Source organism: Hypanus sabinus, unplaced genomic scaffold (assembly GCF_030144855.1).
Source record: "Hypanus sabinus isolate sHypSab1 unplaced genomic scaffold, sHypSab1.hap1 scaffold_1339, whole genome shotgun sequence".
Classification (NCBI taxonomy): Eukaryota; Metazoa; Chordata; class Chondrichthyes; order Myliobatiformes; family Dasyatidae; genus Hypanus; species Hypanus sabinus.
In genome coordinates this window covers 22500-45208 of record NW_026779409.1, presented here as the reverse complement: position 1 = coordinate 45208, position 22709 = coordinate 22500, and positions in this window count along the sequence as shown.

Below are 22709 nucleotides of genomic sequence, written 5' to 3'. Positions count from 1 at the left end.
GACACAGAAAACTGGGTGACAATCAGGAGGAAAAAGGTTTTAAAGACCCAGTGCAGACTATCTCTACGGCCATCACCGTCAGCAACACCTGGATGCGTTTCTGGTTGGATGACCTGGACGGGGAAAGACATAGAGGTCGGATCTCTGGCACTGAGTATGGTCTGTGACTCAGACTGGTAAGGGAAGAACAGATTCCTGGATGGTATTTTGCCCCCCGTGTGCCAGGGTCAGGGAGTATTTGGATTAAGTCTTGAACATTCTCCAGTAGGAGCGTGAGCCGGCAGGGGTTGGCTCCAGCTCGGTGCCAATGACATCGGTAGGAACAGTGACGAATTTCTGCAATGGAAATTCAGAGATTTAGGTGCTGAGGTGTAGGGCAGGATCTTCGGGGTTCTGACGGCGACTCGTGCCGCGTCCTTATCAGGCCAGTACAGGAAATATGATGCAGATTAACACGTGGCTAATGGTCTGGTGCAGGAGGGAGGCCATACGATTTTTCGATCATTGATCTCTCTTCCAGGGAACCTGAGACCCATTGATAAAGACGATTTGCACGTGAACTAGAAATGATAATATCCTGCCGAAGGTTAGCTAGCGCTGCATGATTAAGTTTAAATAACATTTGTAGGGAGGTGGGAACGAGCGTGCCAGAACAGTTAGTGGAGAGATTGTACCGACATTTTGATAAGATCTCACACAAAGGCAGGAAGGTACGACTAGTGCTCTGCACTGCGTATACTTCAGTCGCAGAAGTATCGGAGAATAAGTCGATGAACTCTGGGCTAGGATCAAAACCTGGTATCATGGTAACTTAGCCGTTTATGAGACTTGGTTGCAGAAGAGTCTGGTCTGGCATTTCAGTATCACTGAGTTTCTTTGTTTCAGAGTGATAGAGCGGGATGGACTAAAGCAGGAAAAGTAGCGTTAATAATCAGCGAAAATGTCACGGCTGACTTCAGTCAGGACAGATGCAGAATTAAACTATTGTGGTTTTATGAGTGAAACTGAAAAAGGGGAAAGGTATGATCACGTTAATGGGGATAGTTTACTAGCCACACAATAGTCAATAGTACTTTGACGGCCAATGTTGAGGAGATATCGCTGTTTATTGCAAATCATTACGGTTGTTAGAGTAGGTGTTTTTAACATTCCGCACGTTGATTGTTAATTCCACACTGTTAAAGGACTATATGACAATAGACAATAGGTGCAGAAGTAGACCATTCGGCCCCGCGTTAGGAGATCGTCCAATGTGTTCATGATTTTTACTAGCTGCAGAGAGCGTTTGCGATACTTTATATACTATTATGAAATTAATGAGTCGGGGCAAGAGATAAAAGCTTGATCTAACGAACTCGTAACTCGTGATCACAATGCCATTGGTTTCAATGTAAATATGTAAACGAGCTTTCGTGTGTTGAGAATTTTCATTGGAGAAAGGTCAATTTTGACAGTATCAAAAACACTTAACAAGTGTCGATTGGGGATGGACGTTTTCTGGTAAGTGGGACGCGTTCAGAAATGAGCCAAATATCTGTACATGTACTCAGTGAATGACCACTCTCCTTCGGCTTGCACTGTTCCAAATCGACATTCTTTTACAAACACTAATACCCAAATTCATGCAAACATACAATAGTTTTATTTGAGAAGCAGCCCAATAGCGTATATTATGAAGCTTGGTCCACACACCATAATCGGGAAAAATGGAGTTCTATACAATTGATAAATGATTACAAATATTGAATAAAACATGAATGTTCAAATGAAAACCAGGCTGGAGGCGTTACTGTGTGTGCTAATTATGTTAACAATTATTCCTTATCGCCTACCTAAACACGGGTCTCAGTGTCGACTTATATTCCCATCCTTTGCCAAGACGCTCGCTGATGGGTCGAAGTTCAGAGTGAGAATTCACCATCGGGAACACTAGAAGTGGAGGATAGTACGAAGCTTCGGGAAAGCCCAAACAGAAGATTTTTGGCACAGTGTTTGATGTGACCACTGGAATTGCTTCTTACCTTGAGTTCCTATTGACATTAATGGATCTGTTGTTGAGAGGATGAAATGTTTCGAATTCCTCGGCATAAAGATCACCGAGGATCTCGAGTCTTCTGTACACGCCAGCTCTGTGGTGAAAAGGACATCTTCCCAACCCCTGTGGTCAAAAAAATGGCTTAGATTTTCCTTTCTTCTGTCTCTCCCTGCTTGAAAAGTGAAGTGAGATTTACAATCTTCCAGTCTTCCGGAAACATTGCAGACCGAGTGGTTGTTGCAAGATCATTTATAATACGTCAACCATGTCTTCAGCCAACTCTTACACCGTATGGTCCATCTGATCTACCTTCAGATATTTGAGTTACTCACTAACCTACTCTCCCGTCATGGTAACTTCACACACCTCATACCCATGACACCACAAATTTCCAACACACTGCTAGTGTCTTCCACAGCGAAGACTGATGCAAGATATTTTTTTAGTTCTTCCGGTATTTGATGGTCCCACAGTGCTACATCTCCAGCATCGTTGTTCAGCGATCTGATGTCCAGTCTTGCTATTTTTCTTACTTTTTATATATGAAGAAGAGATTGATGTCCTTACTGATATTATTCGCTATCATACTTTCGTACTCGATCTTTCCCTTCATAATCACTTTCCAGTGCTCCAACCTCCCACTACTCTTGCTCAATTGTTCACCCTCCCTTTTGCTTTTTATTTTCATTTTGAAATCCCGTATTAAGACCAGATAGCCATAAGATATAAGTGAAAGTATTCCATTCGGCCTGTTGAGTCTGCTGCACCAGTCAATCATGTGTTGATCCAAATCTTCCAGTCATCCTCACTTCCCTGTCTCTTCACCACATACTCTTTGATGACCTAGTTAATCAAGAACCTATCTATTCCTGAATTAAATACATCGAATGTTCTGGCCTCCGCAGACGCTCGTGGTAACAAGTTCCACTGATTTACCACCCTCTGACTAAGCTAATTTGTCCTCATCTCAATTCTAAATGGACATTCATCAATCCTGAAGTTGTGCCCTCTTGTCCAACCTATGCTTCCCTGGCTTCACCAACTTCCCTGTAATTCCATGGGCTCTTATCTTGTTAAGCAGCCTCACGTATAGCACCTTGTCAAAGGCTTTCTGAAAATCCAAGTACACCACTTCTACTGCATCTCCTTTGACTACCCTGCTTGTAATTTCCCAATAAAATCGCAACAGGTTTGTCAGACAGAATTTTCCTTTCAGGCTTTAGCCTACCTTGCTATGTGCCTCTAAATACTCGGTAATCTCATTCCTTTCAATCGATTCCAACAACTTTCCAAACACCGATATCAGGCTAACTGGTTTCTAGTTTCCGTTCTGCTGCCTCCCACTATTCTTAAATAGGGAAGTAACATTTGCAAGTTGAAATTTTCCAGTCTTCCGGTACAATGCCAGAATTCATCAATTCTTGAAAGATCATTGTTAATGCTTCTGCAATCTCTCCAGCTACTCCCTTCAGATCCCGAGGGTGTTTTCCATCAGGTCAGGATATTTATCCACTCACAGAGGAGGAAGCCTCCTGAGCACCTTCTCAGTCGTAATTTTCCCTGCACAAATTTCACTTCTAGGACACTCTTGAATGTCCAGTTTACTGCAGACGTCTTCCACTGTGAAGACTGATGCAAAATGCGCATTCAGATCCTCTGCCGTGGCGTTAGCCATGGTAGTGTCATCATTTATTTAAAATGTTTTTCTTTCTCTTTGAGATGTATATATCTTGTGCCTTTCAGATTGTTTCCACGTATTCCAGACATTGCAGTTCAGCTGTCATCCCTGCCAGTGTTTTTTTTTTCTTTCTCAATCAGTTCTGGCCAACTCCTCACTCACCCTCTGTAATTCCGATTACTCCACTGATATACTGATACATTTGGCTCTAGCTTCTTCTCAAATTTCAGGGGGAATTCGATCATGTTATGATCACTTTCTCCTAAGGATTCTGATAGCTGGAGCTCTCTTAACTATTTTGGTTCATTGTGCATCCCCCAGTCCAGAAGAGCCGATCCATTGAGCTCAAACACGAGGGGCTCTGATAAGCCATCTAGTAGATATTCTAGAAATTATGGATCCCGTAATGAAGCACTCACCAGATATCCACCAATCTACATCCATATCGTAGTTCTCCATGACAATTGAAACATGGCCTTTCCAGAATGCATCTTCCACCTCCCGTTGTAATTTGCAGGCCACATCATTACTGCTGTTTCGGGGTCTGTACACAATTCCCAGCGGTGTTTTGTTTTTAACCTTGCGGTTCTTTCGCCCTATCACAAATTAAGTAACCTTCTGGCATTCGGCGGGGAAATATCTACGCTGACTATTATCGCTATAATCTTATTGTCCTCGATCGAACTCCGACACAAGATCCTTCTGCATATCAATACTCTCCCAGGCTTTCTCATTGTTGTGTTTGTACTTCATCTCTCAAAGGTTAAGGTTTCGTATTTGAGCAGCATAAATGTTATCTATCATTTCTTCGCCAATATTTGCTGTTGAGTCTGTAATATTTCATTATTTGAGTGTATTGTAAATATGCTGTTTTATTATACATTATTTCACATTTACACAATAGATTAAGTGTATTTTAATGTAATTGGCTTTGGTATTTTTTTCCCGTGATTAGATCATCAACAGCAGCCATTCTAGTACTTAACGCACGCCTTCATATTCCTAACAAAACAGCATCTTTTTTTTTGTCCTTTTCTCTTGTTTCATTAACCTAATCAACTTAGACCAAGTGGAAAATTCAAACGGAGCAAAATTAGGTCATTTGGCCCACCGAGTCTGTTCCGTGTTTAGATCATGCATGATCCATTTTCCCTCTCAGCCTCAATCTTCTGCCTTCTCCCGTAAATCTCTGCCTAAAGTACGCATAGAGAATTGAACTCCACTGCTTACTGCGGCAATGAATTCCACAGATCGACCATCCTCTGGTTAAAGATCTTGCTCCTCATCTTCGTTCTAAAGCGACGCCCTCATTTCTGTTGCTTTGCACTCTGGTTCTAAACACCCCATGGTCAGCAGCAAGCTGAGTGGATGACGCCTTCTCATCGGTGTACATTATAGGGCTGGGGTAGGTCTCTATTAGAATGACTGCAAAAACCTCTCCCCGGCTGTACACCCTTCCGAACTATCCAGTCGATCGTTGACCCAACCGCTGAAAGGGCCCAGCTGATTTGTATTCACTGAATATTCTGACTGGGGGTGAGTGCCCTTTCTCAGTCTACCTCGCGAGCGCAGCATTGTCACCTGATATCTGGTGTAACTTAGATCGCTCCATTCTACTTTCCACAATATGTTTTAATTTCTACTCTACGCTCTGCAACTGATCATCAGCCTTCAATTTCGAAAGCCGTTACCAATATACTTTATCATGCTATTCACGGCTTTCTGTCAAGCTCTCGGAGTATTCAGCATATATGAGGAGGAACAGAGTCGACGTTTGAGACTAAAGGAAGGATGTGGAAACCATTGAAGGGGTGCAGAGGAGATTTACAAGCATTTTACCTGGATTTGGGACATGCCTTATGAAATCAGATTGCGTGAATTCGGCCAGTTCCCTTTGGAGTGACGGAGGATGAGAGGTGACCTGATAGGAGTATAAGATGATGAGAGGCATTGATCGTGTGTATAGTCAGAGGTTCCCCACTCCCACCCCAGGTCTGAAATGGTTGCCACAAGAGGACACAGGATTTAAGTGCTGGGGAATAGGTACAATGGAGTTGTCAGCTGTAAGTTTTTTACACAGAGGGTGGAGAGTGTGAGGAATGAGTTGCCGGCAACAGTGGTAGAGGCGGATATGATAGAGTCTTTTAAAAACTTTTAGATAGGTACATGGAGCTTAGAGTAGGGACATGTTAGGCAAAACCTTGTGGGCGAAAGAGCTATATTGTGCTATGGGTTTTCAATGTTTCTATGAGACACATCCATCACAGAATTAGCACTGACCCTTCGGGGCTTGGGTCAAAGCCTGGTGTCATGATATGGATCTGTGAGTGCGAACATATTTCGGGGTTATCGTAGATCTGCGGTGTCTAACGATTTGGAGGTGAAAGTTGCTTCATTTATAGATACGCCAATAATAATTTTAACTTGAATTTTGATCTCTGTTCTTGTGTTTTGCAACTCTGCAGAGTCCGCACTTTTCCCGAGAAAGAAATCAATAAGTGTAAACACACAAGGAAGCGTTTTCTTAAAGCATTTGTCGACAAATATGCATCATAATTTGGAGATGCGAAACGCTTTAAGGGTCTGTATGCCAAACAGGGTACGCCCGAGATTTGGGGTGTGCACAGATTTACGTTTCTCTTGTAGAATATTTTGGTGGACTGGGATTAGGTGTGCGCACAGATTCGGGCGTTTCGCCGGGTTTAAGGGAGCACACGGATTTCAGCGAGTCGGTCGATCTGCGGATGTGATAAATCCCAAGGAACTTTGAAGTTTGAACTTTGCTCTTGCTATTCTTTAAAATGAAGACACCAATTTGTCTAACTGTTCTTGCTCTGGGATAATCTAATGTGCAAGTGGCGGGCGAGCAGATTTCGGCTTCTGCACAGATATCGGGATGTGCACAGATTAGGCGGTGCCTCGGCGAATATGGGGTTGCACATGAATTTGGGGATGTGCTCAGATTTGCGTCTGCCGGCGAATATTGGGGGCGCACACAGATTGGCTGGTGTCCGTGTATTAGGAGATGCACACTACTTTCTGCATTGCAGGTGTACTGGGTGGGCCACATGGATTTGGGGCTGCGGACCTGATACCTGGGTGCGTGTGGATCTGACAATGAAAGCAGATTTCAGCGGGTTGTGGTGAAAATGGGTTCAAACGGAAGGAATATGTCGGTTATTTTGGAGCTATGACAATCTCAAGCATGATTCATTTATAGATATCTTTATAATAAATGCATTTGAATGATGAACTCTATTTTCACTATACCTTTCTCATGTGTATCCAGCTATTTTCTCATCTGTTTGAAAGATTTGAACTGGTATAATCAATTATGCATGTGGTGAGTTTGGCGCTGTGTAAATGTTTTGTGGGCACACAGATTTGGGAGTGTGTGCGGGTTTGGCACAGATTAATGGGTGTATCGATATATATGGGTTTGTGGATTTCGGCAGATTTGTGCGTGTGACTGATTTCAATTTTTTTTCATTTTGTTTGTTCTTGCAACTTTTTCAGGTGGAGGCGATTATTTGGTGAGCTGTTTAAATATATTTTAGCTGGGATAATCACATGTGCATATGAGGGTTTGAGCAGGGATGCATGCTGATTTAGGGTGTATCGTCGAATAGGTGTCTGCGCACGGTCTTGCAGACTCTCCGTGCATTTGGGGGCGTGACGTAACTCAAGATTGTCTCATTTATACGAGGGCTGATTGATACGTTCGTGGCCTGTGGTAGAAGCAGATGAATTGTAGAGCTCTCGTTACCTGCATGTCAACTCTTTGAGTGATTATGCACAACGTTTGTAATTAATAATTCATCTCCTATCATTAATGGGATTCCTAGCACACAAAAAGTTAAGATCAAATGATGTATTGATCTTACACAAGGAAATCAGTAAACACTAGCTGTTGGGGAAGAACGCTCGTTGTGTTTGATCATTGCCATTGCATCAGACTGTGGTTGCACTCCGAGCAGACCGGGGAAAGGGAGTGTTTATTGCACAGAGTTAGACATCCGTAAAAGGAATTTGTTGAAATTACACCAAAAAAAATTATGATTTATGCGCTCAAATCTAAATCTGATCACTGTCCAGTTGATCAGCAGATGAAAATAAAAAAATATGTTCAGTGGCTGGACGAAATGGTGACAACCGAATAATCTAATAATATATTTAGTTCGACACCAACTGTGCAAAAACTGTGCTTGCCTGATGTTTTGTCTGACGAAGAAATCTGTTTTATTGTAACCTGTTAATGAAACCCTCTCCAGGTTTGAACACATTTCGGTCAAATGGCCAGATGAATAAACATGTCCTCTCTGCTGTTTCTACATTTCTAAGCTTTAAGAGAAGCTCATTGGAAACCACAGCAGAGATTAATAACAGTCAAGAAGAGACGTGCTTCTTAGTTCTCGTTCGCCTTTTGAAGTCTTACAAATAAGCCATGTTATTATTCAGGGGGAAAGGAATTTTTTTTTTTTTTGCAAATAATATATGAAGGTGGATACTGTTCAAAAACACGAAACATTCCAAGAAGGCACACAAAGGGGGAAAAAGGCATAGTAAAATAATCTGAACAAACGATTAGGAGCACTGGTGGCTGTTGGTTTTTGTGAGAGCTTCAATCGAGGGTAAGTTGTACAAACGTAGAGCATCACCAATAAATACAAAGTCACTTCATAAGAAGGTGATGATGCCCCTGGATTGAAGCGTTTTCTAACATATCGACTGTTTACATCCAGCGGAAAAGCATCAGCTGCCGTACAGTGGTAATGTCTATATGACTGCGGCCTGTCCTCTTGTGTGGGATACGGGTACGGGTATAGACAGTAAGAGGACCATTTTTCCTTGTTTCTTTCTGATTTAACAGCATGAGGATTTGCAGCAAAGTGAGACAGAGTGCACATGTCGAATATTATTAAGTTACTACTATATCAGGATGACATGAGAAATACTAATCAGCCACTTGTGAAAGCACAAGTGCAAAGACTGCGTGCGAAGAGTACTTATCGACCACTCAGTGATATGATCTACATTGTGCCGGACGGAACCCTGCTGCCGACAGTTAATTCCATCATTCTTTGTCTCTCATTCTGCCTTCCTCTCTCTCACCTCCTGCCTTCCTCTCCTCCGCATGTCTGACGTTCTTGCCTCGTCGCTACTCCCGGCTACCAAGATAACTCCTTCTTCGAGAAAAGCTGATAGTCTTTCTCTCTTATAAAATTGACATATCCTGAGCTAATGCCGCTGTTTCAGAACCGCTGTTTGCATTTCGCATTTTACACACATCACGAAAGAATCAAATGTGATTTTTCACTAATTTACCTCATTCCTTTCACGGGATTTTAAAAGTAAATACATACATTTGTTTATTACTTAAGGACCATTTTTCTACTTTATATTCAGTTAAGTCGACCGAAATATTTTTAGTTATTTTTTAATTAATTTGGTAATTCCGGTATATGTAATAGACGTATAGCAGCTACCCGGTAAACCAAGGGTTAACACTTTCTGTCATTTCATGGAAAATAAATAACATCTTTTCAAGTTATACGGTTGACGTCACCGGAGGCTTTCTCTCTCTTATTAATAAGAGTCCCTTTCTCTCAGTTCCCCACTTTCAGTGGGAGCAGCCTCTCCTGCCACGGACAGAGATCCGGAGCTGCACAAAGAGGGAAAGTAACGACAGACTATCTAGTTATGTCATGGATCAGAATTCTGGAAGGACAGCTTGGAATATAACAGGAAATGGGAAAAATATCTTCTGGATGGTTCCATATATTTTTGCAGATGATGAAGGGATAACGGCAGATGTTCGAGTCACGAATGCTTTAATCGCCATTCAAGTGATTTTCTACCCAGTCCTCGCTTTCATTGCTCTTCCCGGTGAGTCCCTTCTAAAGAAAATTTATAAAACAACAGTTAACCACACATTTTCCTTCTGACGTGTATCTCTCATAATAATAATTAATGCTGCTGGCACGCATCCCAATTGATAATTAAGCAAATCTTTGCTGCATGTGCTTGGATAACTTACTGAATCCAGGACTCCTGTCTAAGGAAATACGTGCTGACAGTTGTGATTATCCAGAGCAGGTTTACGACAACAGTATATCTTATTATCTGTCTCCTCGTAGGAAAGAAACCTCATCGTGAACACTCCTCCTCCATTTCTCCCTGGTCGTTTGAAACAACATCGGTCGGAATACTAACTGAATAAAATCGTTTATAACTTTCCAGCTTTCATGTCAGCCTGCGTTTCCACTGAAGCAAAGGAAACATTCTCTCCGCGAATGTCATCACGAGTTCCCTCTTCTACATTTGGCCATCTTCCTCCCCACTGTATTCTTAAAACTGCATTTTCTATTTGGGATCCTAAACATTATAAAATGCGAAGACCATTACTGTATACTTTCACACCAGTTGCATTTGACGGTTTTTAAAGCCCAAGTAACAGATGATAGACCACTGGAATTTCTTGAAATATTGATGATGACGTATTGTTATGGTGACAAATCAACTTCATTGTTGCGGAGAAAGTAAAGCGTAACTGAGACTGTAACAAATACAACACGAATATAAGGACAAACATACAAGAGAGACGGGGAGACTCGCGGAATAATTTGAAGGAAATGTTCAGTCCCAAAAGGTCAGGACACTGGAAGTTAGGTGCAATAAATGGGTTTTGGGTTGCTACTCCATTTGCCAATGCCTGTGCCCTGCGTGACGCGCAGTGACGGGAAGCTGCTTTTTATCTAATGGGACACTTAGTTCACGACAGTTGAGATGCCGCAGATTTAATGCGCCATTCAGTGCTTTTGCCTCAAGAAGAACAAAATCCACCAATCGCCAGTCATGGTTATCTGAAATCTCCGCTCTCTGTTTCTTCACTGATCGTCGGTCCAACAGACGGCATTGAGTGCACACAGATTTGCAAAACTGCTTAATTTTAATTGAATGGTAGTCGCGACGATTGTATTATTCTGTCAGGTACGTACTGTTCTGGCATTGTCACTTACTGAAAAGTGGATTAGTTTATATGCTTGTTTGAAGAAAACGCTTCCTGATGTGTTTACCCTGATTGATTCCTTTCTTCGCAGTGAACACGGTGACCATATTCATCCTGTCTCGGGAAAAGTGCGGCCTCTCCTGAGTTGCCACTTGCTACCTGGTTGCCATGGCAGCGGCGGATCTTCTGGTTCTTATCATGGACCTGATATTGAGCAAAATTCCACTTATGTACATGCCATTCGACGTTTTCTTCCGATCAATGAATAAGGGGTGTAATATCCATTCTGTTCTCCTTTACACTGCAACCGACTGCTCGGTCTGGTTCACCGTCACGTTCACCTTTGATCGGTTTATCGCCATTTGTTGCCAGAAGCTGAAATCAAAATATTGCAGAGAGAAAACCGCGGCCGTAGTTTTCGGGACAGTGAGTGCCATTGGTTTTTTAAAGAATATTTACTGGTATTTTAGGCTCTCACGGTACTACACGTGGATAGCTGTTCCATTTATTTGTAGGGTAAGAGGGCATTATTTGAATATCGCGACACCAATTGAACTATTTTATTACTTCCTTACCCCTGTATTACCATTTATGCTGGTACTGCTGACGAACGGCCTCACCGTCAGGCATATCTTAGTCATCAGCAGAGCTCGCAGGAGACTCAGGGTTACCGGCAACAGACCGAGTTCCAGAGACCCGGAGATGGAGAAACGCAGGAAATCCCTGGTTTTATTACTGATCGTCTCGGGCAATTTCATCGTGCTGTGGGCACCTTTCACTGTGTACTCTGTGTGGCATCGGCTATATGCTTTTGCCACATATGTGCGTCCACCTGATTCGCTGCGAGAGCTGGGAGTCATTTTGCAGCTCCTGAGCTGTTGTACAAACACTGCCCTTTACGCCATTACACAGACGAAGTTCAGGGAACAGTTGAAAAATGTGGTGAAATCTCCACTCGGTCCGATGTTTGTGAAGAACTCGTGACATTGCGGCGTCACCCGACCTGAAACCAAAGAAGTTTTATCCACTGCGGTCAATTTTTGCCCATTTGGGCCCTGCGATAACCTTGTTCCACTCACACCTCCCAAACGGTAATTACATGAAAGTGTCCATTATACAGCTGCAGTGCTCGTCCCTCATTCGCCGGCCTATCATCTCATCTCTACGCGTACAGCCCCTACATTCACGACTGAATTGGTGTTGCCAGTCCACTGACGACTGAATTGTGCTGCTTCCTGCACCCACGCTGAGCCCGTCAATTTTATCTACAGATTGCCACACCGCCCTCAGATCAACTTGGTCCCATTCTGGCACCACTCTTATCTCTCTGACCCCGACACCATAGATCTATTAGAATTCCGAATTCTATAACTATCCCTTTATTGGGCTACACACCCCTAAATCAAAGAGCGTTCCCGAATCGGCGTGCATCTCTACATTGGTAGGCACGGCACTAAATCTGCGCAAAGCTGAAATAGGTGCACATCACAAACACGCTGACACCCCATAATAGATCATTCCAGAGCAGGAATCATTTCAAAATATTTCAAAAATGGGGGCATTTCGAGATTAATGATCCGTACGCACCCCAAAACTGTAGGTAACTCCAAATCTGTGCACAGCCAGTTATTTGATAACAGGCTTTATATCTGCGCACATCGCCAAATCCGCGAGTACCCCCTTGGCAGAGTGCACGCCTAAATCTGCACGCATGCTGAAATCCATGTGCAGCCCCCAAAACTCTGTGCATCCCATATATGCCGACTTTACCTTAACACTGTGCAATCCCCAGTTAAGTGCGGATCCCAAACAAGCTGCCACCTCCGAACATGATCTGAACGGTATCCGGGAGGAAGAATCATTTGAAACCGTTCACACACTGTCTGCCTCCACCATAAAGTAACAGGAATACTGTTGAAACGTCAAAGTGCAATGATTCTGAAAATATCTATAAATTAAACAACATTCATATACGTCACACTGCTAATCCGCAGGCACCACATCTCTGTGAGAAACAGTTCACAAAATAGCTGTGTCCGCTTTCAAATGACTTGAAGAAGAAGAAGAAGAAAGCCCTTAACTCCGAGTGCAGTCATCACGACGCCGTCATGACGGTGTTTTCTTTTAGCAGGCTTTCTTGTTTTTACGAGGCCGCGTTGCGAGCTCGATGCTGAACCCAGCACGGATGGGAGCCGGGTGGATTCGAACTGGAGAGCCATCGCTCCCAAGTCCGGCACTGATACCACTCCGTCCCGACATTGGGAAATCCCCAAATCCGTGAGTACTGAAACTTGCCGTGCAAATCTCCAAATCTTTGTTCACCTTGAAAACCGAGTGCGAACCTTACAGAACAATTGCTTATCCCGGAGCGAGAATCATTTTAATCCTATTTCTTTCACGAGAAGGCTTAATCCGCATTGAAAATAGCAAGAGCAAAGTTCACTGTTAAATTATTAAAGTATCTGTAAACGAAGCAACCTTGATATCTGTCATTACCCCAAATTACACCCTCCAGATAAACAATAACTTATCCGAGAGGAGGAATAATTTCAGATAATTCACGAAGTAGCAATCACCAAATTAAAAATCAGAGTAAAAGAAGAGTAGAAAATTAAATCAGTATTCATTAATGAAGTGCTTATCATGATACAACCTTGACATTCCTCACCACTGACACGTCCAAATCCGTGAGCACCCTCAGACCGTGTGCACCACCAATCCAGCTGGCACCCATGTATGCACATTTGATTTTCAAAGATGAATCCTTTTTAAAAGTTCACAAAATAACAGCATTCGCCTGATAATAATTAGTGAGAACAAAGTTCAATGCTTAAAGTGCGTTTATTAAAGACCTTAAAAATTGAACTACTTTGAGATGTGACACAACCCGAAATCGACAGCCACGCAGAAATCCATGGACACGCAAAGGCACCGAAACAAGCCTAAACCTGCGCACACGCTCAAATCCGAACACACTACTCAACCTGCGCACAAGCTCAAATCCGAACACACTACCAAACCTGCGCACAAGCACACATCTGAGCACACTACCAAACCTGCGCACATGCTCACATCCGAACACACTACTCAACCTGCGCACATGCTCACATCCGAACACACTACTCAACCTGCGCACAAGCTCAAATCCGAACACACTACCAAACCTGCGCACATGCTCACATCCGAACGTACAACCAAACCTGCACACATGCTCAAATCTAAACACACTATCAAACCAGCGCACACTATCAAATCCGATCACACTACCCTACCTGCGCACATTCTCATATTCGAACGCACAACCAAACCTGCGCACATGCTCAAATCCGATCACACTACCCAACCTGCGCACACTCCCAAATCCGAACACACTACCCAACCTGCGCACATGATGAAATCCGAACACACTACCAAACCCGCGCACACTACCATATCCGAAGACACTACACAACCTGTGCACATGCTCAAATCTGAACACACTACCAAACCTGCGCACATGCTCAAATCCGAACACACTACCAAACCTGCGCACATGCTCAAATCCGAACACACTATCCAACCTGCGCTCATGCACAAATCCGAACACACTATACAACCTACGCACATGCTCAAATCTGAACACACTATCCAACCTGCGCACATGCTCAAATCCGAACACACTACCAAACATGCGCACATGCTCAAATCCGAACACACTACCAATTCCGTGTGTGGCACCAAATCCCTTTCGCGCACATACCAGGCGACACTCTCATCAATCTGCGCGCATCACCAAATCCGTAAGCATCCTTAAATCTGCTGACACAACCACATGGACATTAGATTATCCCAGAGCATGAACCATTTCCAGCAGTTCCCAAAATCGACTTTAAATAATCAAGAAAGAACAAAGTACAAGATTGAACGTGCGTTTATTAATAAATTATCGCAAAACATCAACCGCCACGTCAAATTCCCATTCTATAGGAGTAGGCCGTTGGCGAGAGTACAAGAGTTAGCCTTTGTCTCAAAGGGGCATTCGTCTCTGAGGACGCGTCGGCTCTGTGTAAAGCGTCTGTTAAGGTTTCATTTTTGTTTCCTATCTCTCTTACTATACCATTTAAAGTGCTGTGGGGTGCTGTTCATGCCGCAAGTTGGTGAGCTGAGAGTCCCTGTGTCTCCCGGGGAAATTCATCTGCGTGAAGTGCATTTGGCAGCAGCTCCCTAAAGATCTATTAGCGATCTGGAGCAAAAATTGGATTACCTTCGGCTTTCAATGGCTTTCAAATCTCTTACTATCTTTCCCTTAGGTTAGTCCTGACGAAGGGTCTCGGCCCGAAACGTCGACATCGCTTCTCCCTAAGGAAGCTGCCTAGCCTGCTGTGTTCTACCAGCATTTTGTGTGTGTTGTTGTTTGAATTTCCTGCATCTGCAGATTTCTTCGTGTTGGACCTTCGGCTTGTATCGAGAGCGAGTATATAACTGATCAAAGATACAGGGCAGTAGTCACTCCGAAATAGCATGAGTCGGGTGGCCGTCAGGAAAAATGGAAGTAGCCAGTTATGGCAGAATACAACTGTGGCCATTCCGGAAAACAATGAGGTCCTGAAAAGAAAATTTAGAGAACTCGATCGAATAATGCGAAATGTTTCTGCCAAAAATGAGAAGATGCCAGGCATGTGTATTCCAAAAATGAATAAATGCCGAAATTGTAAAATAGTACAACCAAGACAGACAAAGGAAGTCAAAGCTATTGTAAAAGCTAAAGAAAGGGCATACAACAATGAAAACATTAGTGGGAAGATAGAGGATCAGACAGTTTATGAAAGCATACAGAGAGCAACTATAAAATCATTAAAAGGGGAAAGATGAAATATGAAAGCAATCCGGCATGTAGTATCAAAGAGGATAGTATTTTTTTTCAAGTACAGTATGTTAAAAATAAAAGAAAAATGAGACACTGAGAAATGAGTGACTAAGACATAATAACGGGGCAAGGAGATGGCTCATGAACTGATAAATATTTTACCTGAGTCTTCACAGTGGAAGGCACTAGCAGTTTGCCTGTCGTTGTACTGTGTGAAGGGAGAGAAATGGGTGCAGTTAGTTCTACAAGAGAGAAGGTGTTCAAAAAGCAGTAAAAAGCCCTAAAAGCACATAGGTCACCTGTACCAGAGGAACTTCAATCTACGGTTCTGAAAGAGGTAGCATTAGAGATTGTGGTGGCTCAGAAATGTTTTTTTCTTTTCAAAAACTATTGGATTCTCGCATGCTGCCAGAGTGCTGGAATATAAAAAAAAATTACAGCGCTTTTTAAAAAAGGAGGAAGGCAGCAGGAAGGAAATTATAGGCCAGTTAGTCTGACCTCGGAGATTAGAAAGATGCTGGCGTCAACTTTTTTTTAAGAATAAGGTGATGGAGTACTTGGTTACACACAGGCCATGTAGCACAAAGTCAGCAAGGTTTCCTTCAGGGTAAATCCTGCCTGAAAAAGCTGTTGGAATTCTTTGAGGAGTTGACAAGTAGGATAGATAAAGGGGATGCATTGAATGTTCTATCTTTCGACTTTTAGAAGGCCTTTGACAAGGCACCACACAAGAGGCTGCTTACAAAGTTAAGAACACTTGGTATTACAGGAAAGTTAATAACGTGGTTGCCCGCCAGTGACTAGTGCTATTCCGCAGTGGTCGATGTTGGGACCAGTTCTTCTAATGCTGTATATAAATATTTTTGATGATGGAATAGATGGCTTTGTTGCCACGTTTACAGATGATACGAAGATTGGTAGAGGGGTTCGTAACGTTACGGAAACGGATAGGCTGCAGAAGGACATACAGATTAGGGGAATGGACAAGAAAGTTGCAAATGAAATACAATGTTGGGAATTTGCGAATTAGAAATAAATGTGCGGACTGTTTTCTAAACAGGAATAAAATCTATGATCTGAGATGCAGAGGGAGTTGAGAGTCCTTGTGCTGAACATCCTCAATGAAAGCTTGCAGATTGAATCGGTGATAAGGAAGAGAAATGCCATGTTAGTATCCATTTCAAGAGGTTAGAAATATAAGAGCAAGTGTGAGATGTTGTGGCTTTGTAAGTCACTGGTGAGGCTTCTCCTTAAGCATTGTGAACCGCTTTGTTCTCCTCGTCTAAGAGAAGATGTGCTGGCATTGGAGAGCGTCAAAGAAGATTCACAAGGATGATTACAAGAATGAAAGTGTTATCGTGCAAGGAATATTTGTGCGCTCTGGGTGTTAAATCGCAGGACTTTAGTCGGATAAGAGGGGCATCTCATTGAAAGTTTGGAATTTTGGAAATTCCTGGACAGAGTAAATACTGTAAATACTGTGTTTTATTTGTGCTGCTTTAGAATGCAATCACTGTAATTTTACTATCTCAATCAAAGCATAGTCTGCTGGAGAGGATGAGAAAGACGCAAGAAAGATAAATATTTTGTTTCAGTCACAACAGAAAGCAGTACAACGGGTCACATTACATCGGATTCAGGCTGCAGAGTTCGTTGAGAAAGAGCCTTCGTGAAGAGTGTCTATGTCACTTTCTCAGCCGTGGCTGTTAGTTGGACAGAATGATATCGGGGCCATTCAGACACCTTGTTGGTCGCCATATCGAAACAGCATTTTACTTCGTCGTTCTTAAGCACACATCTGCAGCGTAGCTCAGTAATGTGCATTTAACACCTGTCTGTATCTGGGAATATCGGATTGATCATTGCGGACTGGATTATATTCACCTTCTGTGGTTTAATGGGTATTCTTCCTTCTTTTGCAATGCAGATGTTGTAAGTGGTACAACACGCCCAACTTGTTGAAAGATCAGCGCTGAAAGTAAATTTTGCATCGCAGCATATCTATATACATATATCACAAGGAACAATGAGATTCAATAACGGCGCGCATCCAAGATACACAAGAAACTCAATGAAGGACCGCAATGTGTACAACACAACAAATAGTGCAATGCCAAGAGAAATAATAAGGATACGCACACGCACGCACACACACACACACACACACACACACACACACACACTCTCTCTCTCTCTCTCACACACACACACGCGCGCACACACACACACTCTCTCTCTCACATACACGCACACACACACACTCTCTCTCTCTCTTTCACACACACACACACACTCTCTCTCACACACACACACACACACACACTCACACACACACTCTCTCTCACACACACACACTCTCTCACAGACACACACACTCTCTCACACACACACACTCTCTCTCTCACACACACACACACACTCTCTCTCTCACACACACACACTCTCTCACAGACACACACACACTCTCTCACACACACACACTCTCTCTCTCACACACACACACACACTCTCTCTCTCTCACACACACACACACACACACACACACACACACACACACACACACACACACACACACACACACACACACACACACACACCCTACCGAAATGTTTCGGCCCGAATACATGTTCCGTGGATGATGCCTGTTCTGCAGAGTTCCTCCTGCGCTTTTTGCGCATTGCTTGAAAATTACAAAATTGGTGTTTCCAGTTGATCATGACGGAATAATTAGCCTCAGCATTACAGGGAAACCCCTTTTGCAGTTGAATTGTCATCACGATTAAACTGTTACACTTGCTTCTCAGTTCTGATAGAACTGCCTAATATTGGAGTATGTTTTCTGTCGGGAAGCGGCCTGGACGAGGGAGGTGCCTGGTGTGAAAAGTGCTCGTCTTTGGCTCGAGAGATTCAAGTATATTTTCAAGCAAAAACTGGCAGTTTTGACAGTTGGAATGTGCAATCAAGAATTGATTAGCAGTTGAATGGCAATCAAGACTTGAATAGCTCTGACTTAGCAGAAAACAGCTGATTGGGCAATTGAGGTCAGGTGACCAAGAAGCTTGCAAAACTCAAGCAAATAAAAAGAGGGACAGCTCCCGCAGAGCGGCCAGTCGGGAAGTGTCTGGTGTGAAAAGTGTTAGTCTTTGGCTCGAGAGTCTTCGGCCAGGACGCTCAGGGAGGAGACTGAGACACAATTGGAGAGGGTGAAGACATGACCGCTGAGCTGATTCAGTGTTCTACGTGCATGATGTGGGAGGTCAGGGACACTGATGGTGCCCCCGGCTCCTACCGTTGTGGAACCTGTGTCCAGATTCAGCTTCTGAAGGAGCATGTTGCTGCACTGAAGAAAGCAGTAGATGACCTTAGGTTCACCCGGGAAAACGGGAGATTTCTGGACAGGGCCCACAGTGAGGTCGTTACACGGAGGATACCGGAAGAGAGAAGCGGTCGACGATGAGGAAGGAAAATATGCTTGAAGTGCAGGAGACCCCGGGGAATGTACCTCTCGCAAACTGGTTGACCCTTTTGGAAGCTGTCAGGACAGAAGATACGGCAGTCTGAGAGGCGGACAGGTCTGCGAGCCGAAAATTGGTGCAGAAGCAGAGCCGAGGACTCAGACATCAGGCCGAGCCGTGGCAGTAGGGGGACTCCATAGTGAGAGGTACTGAAAGAGGTTTCTGCAGCAACTGGCGAGATTTAAGGATGGTGTGTTGCCTCTCTGGTGCTAGGATCCAGGATATCACGGACCTGTTTCAGGGAATCCTTAAGGGTGAAGTTGAACAGCCGGAAGTGGTGGTACATGTCGGCACAAATGACATCGGGAAGAATAGGAAGGAGATTCTGCAGCTGGACTTCAGAGAACTCGGAAGATGGCTGAAAAGCTGGACCTCCAGGGTGGTTATCTTTGGTTTACTTCCACTTCCTCTTGCTGGAGAGGGCAGGAACAGGGAGATAATGGAATGTGTGGCGGAGGAACTGGTGCAGGAAGCAAGGACCTACATTCTTGGACCACTGGGATATGTTTTGGGGTAAGGATAAATTGTACAAAACGAACCGGTTGCACTGTAATAGGCGGGGGAACAGTATTCTGGCAGGCAGGTTTGCCACTGCAACACAGATGTTTTTAAACTAAGTAGTGTGTGGGGGTGGGGCAGGGGATGAGCTGGAAATATAAAGATGGAATTAGTGGGTAAGTGAAAATAGGAAAAGTTAAAAAGGACAACAGAATCAATGGAGCAGAAAGCTCAGGAAGAGATCATACAGTGTGGCCAAGTGAAATGAGAATTGATATGAAAGGTGAGGGGACTAACGAATTACAAGTATTATATATGAATGCACGAAATATAAGGAATAAAACAGATGAGCTTGAGGCTCAGTTGGAGATTGGCAAGAACAATGTTGTGTGAATAACAGAGATGGCTTTAAGCAGACAGGGCATGGGAAATGAATATTCAAGGATATACGTCTTATCAAATGGACAGACTGTCGGGCAGATGGGGTGGGGTGGCTCTGTTGGTGAGGATTGATATTCAGTCCCTTGCGAGGGGGAACATAGAGTCAACCGATGTAGGGTCAATATGGATAGAAATGAAAAATTCTGAGGGTAGAAAGTCCCTTATGGGTGTTATCTACAGGCCCCCAAACTGTAGTCTGGAAGTAGGGTGTAAGTTGAATGAAGAGTTAAAATTGGCATGTCGCAAAGGTAATGTTACAGTTGTCATGGGGGATTTCAAAATGCATTAAGACTGGTAGAATCAGCATGGCACTGGACCACAAGAAAGTGAGATTTTGGAGTGCCTCCGAGATGGATTCTTAGAACAGCTTGTACTGGAGACTACCAGGGAAAGGCAATTATAGATTTAGTGTTGTGCAATGAATCGGATTTTATCAGAGACCTCGAGGTAAAGGAGCCATTAGGAGGTAGTGACCATAATATGTTTTAACCTACAATATGTGAAAGAGAAGGGAAAATCGGATGTGTCAATATTAGTTGAACAACGTGAACTGTGGAGCTATGATGGAGGAGCTGGCAAAAGTTTAATGGAACAATACCCTAGCAGGGAAGACAGTGGAACAACAAAGGCAGGTATTTCTGGGAAGAACGCAGAAGGTGCAGGATCAGTTCATTTCAAAGAGGAAGAACGATCCTAAGTGGAGTAAAAGGCGGCTATGGCTGACGAGTGAATTAAAGGACAGTATAAAAAGAAAAGAGAAGTATAATATAGTAAAGATGACCGGGAAACCGGAGAACTGGGAAGCTTTTAAAGATCTATGGGAGATAACAAAAAAGGAAATACGCCAAGAAAAACTGAGGTACGAAGGTAAACTAGCCAAGAATATAAAGGAGGATAGTAAAAGCTTCTTTAGGTATGTGAATAGCAAAAAAATAGTTAAGACCAAAATTGGGCCTTTGAAGACCGAAACGGGCGAATTTATTATGGGGAACAAGGAAATGGCAGATGAGTTGAACAGGTACTTTGGATCTGTCTTCACTAGGGAAGAGACAAACAATCTTGCAGATGTAATAGTGGCCAAAGGAACTAGGGTAATGTATATACTGAAGGAAATTTATCTGAGGAAAGAAGATGTGTTGGATAGACTGAGTCTGAAGGCTGAAAAGTCCCCGGGACCTGATGGTCTGCATCCCAAGGTAATTAAAGAGGAGGCTCTAGAAATTGTGGACGCATTGGTAACCATTTCCCAATGTTCTATAGATTTAGGAACAGTTCCTGCTGACTGGAGCCTGGCTAATGTTGTCCCACTTTTCAAGAAATGATGGAAAGTGAAAACAGGGAATTATAGACCGCTTAGCCTGACGTCAGTGGTGGGAAAGATGCTGGAGTAAATTATAAAAGAGGAAATTACAACACATTTGGAGAGCAGTAGAAGGATCAGTCCAAGTCAGCATGGATTTACGAAGGGAAAATATTGAATAATCTTCTGGAGTTTTGAGGGAGAGCCAGTGGATGTAGTGTACCTGGACTTTCAGAAAGCTTTTGATAAAGTCCCACATAGGAGTTAGTGGGCAAAATTAGGGCACATGGTATTGGGGGCAGAGTACTGACATGGATTGAAAATTGGCTGGCTGACAGGGAACAAAGAGAAGCGATTAACGGGTCCCTTTCGGAATGGCAGGCTGTAACCAGTGGGCTACTGCAAGGTGCGGTGCTAAGACCGCAGCTGTTTACAATATAAATTAATGATTTAGATGAAGGCATTGAAAGTAACATTAGCAAATTTGCCGATGACACAAAGCTGGGTGGCAATGTGAAAAGTCAGGAAGATGTTATGAGAATGCAGGGTGACTTGGACACGCTAGGTGAGTGGGCAAATGTATGGCGATGCAGTTTAATGTGGATAAGTGTAAGGTTATTCACTTTGGTGGAAAGAACAAGAAGGCAGATTACTATCTAAATGGAGTCTAGTTAGAAAATGGGGAAGTACAACATGTTCTAGGTGTTCTTGTGCATCAGTCAATGAAAGAAAGCATACAGGTACAGCAGGCAGTGAAGAAAGATAATGGCTTTTTGGCCTTCAGAACAAGGGGAGTTGAGCATAGGAGTAAAGAGGTTTTTCTACAGCTGTACAGGGCCCTGGTGAGACCCCACCTGGAGTATTGTGTGCAGTTCTGGTCTCCAAATTTGAGGAAGGACATTCATGCTATTGAGGGAGTGCAGCGTAGGTTCACAAAGTTAATTCCCGGAATGGCAGGACTGGCATATGTTGAAAGATTGGAGCAATTGGGCTTATATACACTGGAATTTAGAAGAATGAGAGAGGATCTGATTGAAACATATACGATTATTAAGGGATTGGACTTGCTGGAGGCAGGAAGCATGTTCCCGTTGATGGGTGAGTACAGAACTAAAGGCCGCAGTTTAAGAATAAGAGGTAGGCCATTTAGAACAGAGATGCGGAAAAACTTTTATCATGCCGAGAGTGGTGGATATGTGGAATGCTTTGCCCCAGAAGGCAGTGAAGGCGTCGTCTCTGGATGCATTCTAGAGAGAATTAGATAGAGCTCCTATAGATAGTGGGGTCAAGAGATATGGGGAGAGGGCAAGAACGGGGTACTGAATGTAAATGATCAGCCATGATCACAGTGAATGGCGGTGCTGGCTAGAATGGCCGAATGGCCAAC